Below are 9,018 nucleotides of genomic sequence, written 5' to 3'. Positions count from 1 at the left end.
TATATATATATATATATATATATATATATATATATATATATATATATATATATATATATGTATGTATATATATATATATATATATATGACAGCAGGTCGGGATGAAAAAGGGGAACGAAGGCTTGACTAAGCGCTTTCGTGTTTAATTACATGAACTAAAATATACATACATGCATGCACAAACACAAACGTAAGCGCGCGCGCACACACACATGTATATATATATATATATATATATATATATATATATATATATGTATATATGTATGTATATATATATATATATATATATATATATATATATATATATATATATATGACAGCAGGTCGGGATGAAAAAGGGGAACGAAGACTTGACTAAGCGCTTTCGTGTTTAATTACATGAACTAAAATATACATACATATGTGGTATCATGTAGTCCCATGTAGCTATGAATAAAGAGCAGTCTCTACCCAGCACCCAAGCCATCAAGACCTATCTTGTAATCACTGCAACCTCTTGCATATTATATCATGGTGGCAGCGTGGTAACGCAACCCACGCCATTCCATCAACAAACCCGGACCATAGACACACTTTACATACCTCTCCTGTCCGTAATAACTGAGAAGAGGACTCATAATCAGCCCAAGTTTATTAACAGCGGCCGCAGATGACGCCATTTTCACCCAACCGCAACTGGACAAAGACTCATACCGGCCCAGATAACAACCGTACATAACTTATATCGTCAGGATATGGCATAGAATGGACATTAGTGCACCGTGATTACAGTGAGAATAGTGAAGAAAGTTGTGAATAGATTACTTACAAGTATTTTGGCCATTGTTATCCACGCACTACTTCACAAAATGAGCCAAACAACGACGTACATTCAGCAGTGTAAACAAAACTGAAAACCGTGCCGACTACCAGCGACATATTTTTGTATTGATTTCCATACTCTTATTATATGTCTCTCTTTGTGAACCGTAAACTGTGTTATTAATCCAATCACTATCTATCTATTGTGTAACACTCGAAACCAAATCCAATCATGGCCCAGCCTAAATGCCCAAGTATGGACTGGGCTCACCAGCCCCTGGCCGAGTCTTTTCGTGCATTCAAGGCGCGCATGAACTTATACCTCGAAGACCAGGAAGTCACAGACCCGGGCAAGCAAGCAACTAAAATTAAAATTGCCCTTGGCGATGAGGGCATGAGGCGTATCTTGGCGAGCGGCCTCACTGAACAGGAGCAACGTGTGCCGCATAACATATGGAGGCTTATTGAAAGCGAGGTTGATGCAACGGTCAAAATAAATTTCCGAGTTCACCGCCTCGAATTTGCAAATACCAAACAGAAACCTGCTGAAACAATCAGTCAATTCCTGGCCAGACTCCGTGAAAAAGCGACAAAGTGCGAGTTTGAAGACAGAGAACTCAACGAACGACTTATCGAAATGACCATACTACGAACACAATTCGAAGAATTTCGGAAAGAACTCCTAACTAAACCGAAGGGCTATACTGTAAGCAACGTTCTAGAGAGAGGTCGGGAATACGAGGCCATTGCGGCCTCCACGGCATCATTACGCTCCATACAGATGAGCTCTGAGAACACAAGTACATGCCATACCAACGTGGATGCAATTCGAAGGGAAAGCAACGAGCCACGGAACAAACTACAAACCACGGACAACCCCTGCTGGAACTGTGGCCTTAGCCATCCCATAAGGTCATGCCCCGCTTACAATGACAGATGCAGTGGTTGTGGCATCAAGGGGCACTGGAAAAAGATGTGCCGCAAAACTGATGGAGGCAGAACAATGCCAGGAGACAACATGCAGCAGACACAACGTCAGAGCAAGACAAGAGGGCGCTCCTACCGACGGCCGAATCGGGCTCCTAACCACAGGCAACACGAAGTCATGGTTAATGAAAACCCTAATCTTGATGAAGAAACAGATTATATGCCAAACTTCGACATGATAACGATATCCGACATAGGAGTGGCACCGAAACGAGAAGCATTCTCAAAGCTCATGGTCAAGCATGAAAACCCCCTAGCCTATGGGCCCCTGAAACTCAAAATCGACACAGGTTCCGGTGGCAATACGCTGCCCTTGCGGACATACAAGCAAATGTTTGGTGATGCACCCGCCAGCCTCGTACTATCCCCAGAACCGTCAGTAAGACTAACATCATACAGTGGCGACAATATTCCCTGCCTAGGGTCACTAATGCTCAGCGTCCGCAAACTCAGCAACCCAGCATTCTCGCAAGAAAAGTTCTTCGTGGTTGATGTGTCTGGTCCAGCCATACTTGGCCTTCCCTCATGCCAAAAACTCGGTATTGTGGATATCAATGTCAACGACGTTACTGGAATACCTGAGCAACCAAGCCAACAAGCCCCTATTAGGTCAGTCGAACAACTAAAAGCGCAATTCCCAGCACAGTTTGACTGTATGGGCAAACTAAAAGAGCCCGCGATGCTCCACCTCAAGGATGACGCGATACCTTTCTGTGATCCGCCCCGTAAGGTGAGTATCCACCTGAAGCCCCGCATCAAGTCCGAGCTTGACACTATGGAGAAAGAGGGGGTTATCAGACGCATAACGGCACACACAGACTGGTGTAGCAGCCTTGTGTATGTCACAAAACCCGATGGAAGCCTACGGATCTGCCTGGACCCCAAGTGGCTCAACCAAAACCTCCAAAGATGTCCCCACAAGATTCCCACTCTAGAAGAGATCAACCCGGTATTCTCCAAAGCGAAAGTGTTCTCCAAGCTAGACGCCAAAGCAGGCTACTGGAGTATACCGCTACACGAGGACTCACAACTACTGACAACGTTCCGAACACCACACGGCCGATATTGTTGGACAAGGCTACCATTCGGGCTGAATGTAAGCCAGGATATATTTCAAGCCAGGATGGACTCCATCATCGAGAATCTCCCAGGTGTTGTTGGCATCGCTGATGACGTGGCAATATGTGGGAAAGACCAGTCGGAACACGACAAAAACCTGATGGGGTTCATGCAGCGTGCAGCCCAACACGGACTCGGCCTAAACTCGAAGAAATGCTCCATTTCAAAACCAGAAATTGAGTTTTTCGGAACACACTATACCAGCAAGGGCATGATGCCAGACCCGTCAAAGGTACACGACCTGCATAGCATGCCGTCACCCTCCAATAAAGAGGAACTACAGAGATTCCTGGGAGTAATGACTTACCTCAGCCCCTATGTACCGCATTACTCAGCTCAGTCACAAAGACTTCGAGATCTGGTCAAGGAAGATGTGCCCTTCCAATGGGAAGAAGATCATGAATCCACCTATCAACACCTGAAACGCCAAATAGCACCATCAAGCACGCTGTCTTACTATGACCCAACTCGACCCGTGACTCTTGAAGTCGATGCATCGCAAAAAGGCCTCGGGGCGGCCCTCATCCAAGACGGGAAGGTAATAGCCTTCGCCAGCAAAGCCCTGACACCAACGCAGGCAAATTACAGCAATATCGAGCGAGAGGCCCTTGGACTAGTACACGGCGTGCAACGATTTCATACCTACCTATACGGAAGAGACTTTGAAGCTGTCACTGACCACAAACCCCTCGTTAATATCTGGGAGAAGCCACTGGTCAGTGCCCCACCTAGACTACAACGTCTCTTCTTGAAACTGCAGGGGTATGACATGAGGGTCAAGTACAAGGAAGGACAAACCCTTGTACTCTCCGACGCCCTATCACGCCTTCCTAACCCACAAAATGACAAGGAAATCCCTTTGGATACACGAGTGGACGGACTGGAACTAGATGACATCGACGTGATATCAGTTGCACTCATAAAATTTGGTCCCCAGATTTTGGAAGAGGTCCGCCATAGGTCTGACACCGACCCAGTGCTGCGCACTCTCAAGCATACTATCATCGAGGGTTGGCCTACCTCAGTAAAAGGCTGTCACCCCGATATCCGCCAGTTTTTCTCATACAGAGAATGCCTTGCCGTGGAAGACGGAGTCATATTCAAAGGGCGACAAGTTATCATCCCCAAAGAGGTCAGAGGCCGGATACTGGACCATCTCCACCGGTCCCACCAAGGGATCACAAAAACACAAGCCCTGGCACGGGAGTGTGTATTCTGGCCCAACATTGCAAAGGATATAGAGGACAAGGTCAGGGCATGTGACATATGCCAGAAGTACCAGCCCCAGCAAAGTCCTAGTGAAACCACGCATCATGACATTCCCCCAATGCCCTGGTTCAAAGTCGCTTCGGACATCTTCCAAATTGGCCACAAGACATATCTGATCACAACTGATTATTTCATAAAATTCCCGATAGTCACCGAACTAAAAAACCTGTCATCTGAAAGTGTGGCCAACCACCTCAAATTCCTGTGTTCGCTGTTCGGATGCCCCAAAACCCTGGTCTCAGACAACGGACCTCAATACACGGGAGCAGCCATGAGGGACTTCACAAAAGCCTGGGGTATTGAGCACATCACATCAAGCCCACATTACCCTCAGTCCAATGGCCTCGCGGAGCGCGCAGTTGGAACATGCAAGGCGATTATCAAAAAATGCCTTGAGACAGGCGGTGATATGCATACTGCATTACTCCACTTACGGGCCACCCCGATCGACAATAAGACAACCAGCCCCGCAGAGCTCATGTTTGGTCGCAATGTGACCACTGACCTACCAGGCAGATACGAACCACATCTCGCACACATCACGACCCGCAACCACCTCCAGGACCGCCTAGGACCAAATCGGACACAACGGCACTTCACAGACCTCCAACCCGAACAACCAGTCCGAATATTCGACAAGGCCTGCCACACATGGGTGCCAGGCAGACTGGTACGTAAGTCAGAAGAACCCCAATCATACATTGTGGAAGCCCAAAACGGAGCGTGCCTCAGGAGGAACCGGTCCCACATCCGTCCGACACCGCTCGTGACAAACACAGAACCGCCCAACACCCGGCAGCAGGCTCCAACATCATCAGCAAAGCCTCCACCACGACCTGCCGATATATCGCTGCCGCCACCTAGTGAGACCGAAATAACCCACCAAAGACCCGCAACTAGTGATAGCACTACAGACCCGACAGCGGTGTATACCAAGTCAGGCCGGCTGGTGAAAACCCCATCCAGATATATTGAAAGTAACGCGGTCACATACCATAAATTCCCATAAAGTGTTAAGTTAAATAATAATATACAACTCCCACCCACCTCGTTTCATGACCGAAAATTCTGAGAGGTCGTTACCAGAGTTTGAAACTCAAGAAAAGTTATCAGTCTCAGGACTGATAAGTGATCCAGAATAATGAATTTTATTTGAAAATTTAGAGTCTCGGACTGGAGAACAGGCTCCATTTCGAACACTCGTTACATGTGTATCAGGTTTCCATTTTGTTTCAATATATTTTGGGTGTTGTTGTTCTTTGCATCAAAAAGAAAAAAAAAATATAATTTGCCATTTATTTTCATATTTATGACTGCCCTGCTGTAACCAACACTATTCGGACCAAAGTCTGCAAAGATAATAGCTATTATGTTTATATTACTATCCACAATCACAAATTGTACTATGCATGTTTATTGTGAAGGGATGAAAACAATGGAATACGTTTGAATATGGAACTTTCATCGTTTATCTCTTTGTACTTATATGCCAGATTAGTTATTATGTGTAATCAATTCTTTGTATGTGATAAGGGGGATGTGGTATCACGTAGTCCCATGTAGCTATGAATAAAGAGCAGTCTCTACCCAGCACCCAAGCCATCAAGACCTATCTTGTAATCACTGCAACCTCTTGCATATTATATCAACATACATGCACAAACACACACACACACACACATATATATATATATATATATATATATGACAGCAGGTCGGGATGAAAAAAGGAAACTAAGAATTGACCAAGCGCTTTCGTGTTATTATTACACCTCCCCAAGGTCTTATGATTTAAAAATACATTTATAGTAGAGTACCAAGAAACTTCCGTGATGACGTACAAGAACAGAAATAAGCAAACTATTGAAAAACTAATTGTTTAAAGATGTTATTTAACACTAATTCATCCAGTTTTTACATACCTGGGCTGGTATAAAACAGTACTAAAAAAATTTTCTTAATCAAGATGTTTCAATTATAATTTAAATCAATCAATCAATCTCAACAAAATACAAGTTCCTTGGCAGCTTTCGAATGGATGGTGTGGTTGCAACTTGCAATCGTCCATGTGCTGAAAATGGCTGCTGACAATATTATCTGTTCTTACATTATATTTGTGTTGTTTTAATCTCGTTTCTTGGGCTTTTTCACTTAGTCCAATATATCTTTTGCCACACTGAGTACAAGGAATTTCGTAAATACAACCGTTCACCTGCTTTCGGGATTTTATATTTAATATATTCTTCAGTGTGTTGTTTTTAAAAATGACATCGATTTCAAATGGTCTCAATATTTCCGGTAGAGGTACAAACTGTTTGAAAAAGTACACCACCCCCGTGATTACCTTAATAACACCTTTCCCTATTTTTGCTCTTACACCGAATCTTGTGTTTCTACCCCTGGTGTTCACCTGGAGACTATTGTTTGCAACCATATTGTTCATGTTATAATACGCTAAATATACTGTCTGTTTCAGAGGAACCTTTCACTCGGAACTAACCTTACTTGCACACTTGTTTTTTGGCTGCAATCCCTCTTCGGAAGTGGAGTACAGAGTTTGTAGTTAACTGCATTGATCGTCCTGTATTTACCAAATATATATCCAATTATAAAGATTGTCCAGCTGTTTAGTTATTTCACCTAGATCCACCACTGAAACACATCGTCACTTTCTATTCAATCTCTGTTGAAGGGCTAATATGTAAAAACTCATAAAAACACATGTCTTCCAAGGGCTCTTCGATCTTCCTATTTCAGATTGTGTTTATCACTTAAAATACCACTTCTCTCTTTCTCTTGATGTGTCCGTCCTTACTTTTCCGTAAGTCTGATTGCTTAATCCGATTAACTATTGGCGATGTTACCGCTCCTAAAATCAGTTTATTACTGTTCGACGTTGAACACATGCAAACGAACCCGATGTTTACACCAAACAAAAATAATTGTCCCTTTTAAAGTTCGTCCTACTCTTCATGACGTCACCAAGACGTATTTTTCTAAATGAAAATAATCATTTGGTAATTAGAATGTATCCTTCAGATAAAATATGTTATGAAAATATCTTATAAGGTATTATTTATATATTTAGAAGAAAATATATCTCTAATTCTCTTTTAAATAAATCGTCAAGTTCTTCGCTAGAGTGTTTGAAAATAGTTTCACGAAATTTCAGGTCAGTTTTGCAAACAGCAACGCATAAGTTTTAGGAACTCTCTCTTGGCGGGATATTCCAGTCCTCTGATTGGTCGTATCTTCTCGGCTGTGATTGGTTGTTGCCTTTGTTTACGAAGTAACATATGCTCAGCTACCATCGTAGCCATAACCCAGATAATTATTCCTTCAAATTTGAAGTATTTATTTAGCTTACACATTTGAACAAGGTCTATTATCTACTTTATTATTAAATCAATAACATATTTAATTCATTTTTATAAAGATTATAATTTTTAAGCCTTAATTTATCTAAAATAAGTATAGGTATTTTATATCTACCCATGACGTCACATACAACCACCAATCAAAACAGAGGATGAATCAGCCAATGACATGACAGATATTTCCCGCTAAGGAAACGCATAAGGTGAAAGTTTCTCTACCTTTTGGGCTGCTGTTGGCAAACGAGTCAAATTCACACGAGATATTTCGTTTCTTGATTCCCTTCCTTATTTTTATTTATATTTATTTACTTATATTTGAGAACTATCTATTAAATGATTGTTTTGAGCTTGTTATCATAAAATTTGTTGTTTTTAAGTCATCATTATTCGGCAGGCATTTGTCCAATACTTGAAAAGTAACAAAATACGAATTAAAGTTACATAGCTAACTAAGCTCTAACCAGCAAACAGACGTATTTTCCTGAATAATGATTTAGTAATAAGAATCCGTCCCTCTTATAAAATATGTTATTAAAACATCTTATAAGGGAATGTCTCCATATATTTTGAAGAAAATATATATCTCATTCCCTTAAATACATTCAAATCGTCGGCATCGGCGTTTGAAAGGGATTTTAGGGAAATTCGGGCAGATTTCTCGACCCCAGAACTTTCTTATGGCAGTAAATTCCTCTCCTCTGCTTGGTCAAATCTTCCTCAGATGTAACTTGTGGTTCCCTTCAGTTACTACAGCTTTACAGTACACGCGCGCGCGCACACACACACACACACACAAACAAACAAACACACACACGTCTAACACTGTGAATATGACGTATCTATTCAACTTGTGCCCTTTAACGATATCCATTATTTATTTCATTACCAAATCAATAATTCTTTAAATCTATTTCCATAAAAATCAAATGTTTAAGTCATAAGCTTATCTGAAATATATATACTGTAGATATTTCACTAACCCCACATTTAAAATAATTCATAAATACTATTGCATGACGTCACATACAACCACCAATCACAGCAGTGGAGGAATCAACCAATGAGATAACAGATATTTCCCGCTAAGGAAACACATAAGGCGAGTGCGTTCCTCTGATTTATATGGGTTTGCTGTTGACGAACGAATCAAATTTATACAATGATATTTAAGATACATTTTATTACTAAATAGTTGCTTTGAGTTTGTTTCCATAAAAGCTGCAATGTTTGAATGGTAATTTAGCTGAAATATGTATATTGTTGGTATTAAACCCTTAAAACGACGTATTTCCTATTAAACATAAGTATTTTTTAACTATCTGAATTACATTATACTTGAAATGTAACAAAGTAGGAACTAAAGTTATGTTGTTCATCCATTATGTAACTCGATATGATAATATAATCAGTTTTTATCCATCACTTATTACTCAAACCAGGCTGCAAAATTCATCCTACTCAT

At 41.5% G+C, this 9,018-nt stretch overlaps 1 protein-coding gene across 1 annotated transcript in view; it reads right to left on the bottom strand.

The window, feature by feature from the left end:
- Nucleotides 1-7,091, bottom strand: part of LOC137623391 (dnaJ homolog subfamily C member 30, mitochondrial-like) — a 36,630-nt gene extending 29,539 nt beyond the window's left edge. The window contains exon 1 of the mRNA XM_068354237.1: nucleotides 6,680-7,091. The gene's annotated coding sequence lies outside the window, so the exon portion shown is untranslated. The remainder of the gene's footprint in view (nucleotides 1-6,679) is intronic.
- Between the last annotated feature and the right edge of the window lie 1,927 nt (nucleotides 7,092-9,018).

This window comes from Palaemon carinicauda, chromosome 2, assembly GCF_036898095.1.
Source record: "Palaemon carinicauda isolate YSFRI2023 chromosome 2, ASM3689809v2, whole genome shotgun sequence".
Lineage (NCBI taxonomy): Eukaryota > Metazoa > Arthropoda > Malacostraca > Decapoda > Palaemonidae > Palaemon > Palaemon carinicauda.
Note: the sequence above shows the minus strand (reverse complement) of the source record. Positions and strands in the feature narration are given on the sequence as shown.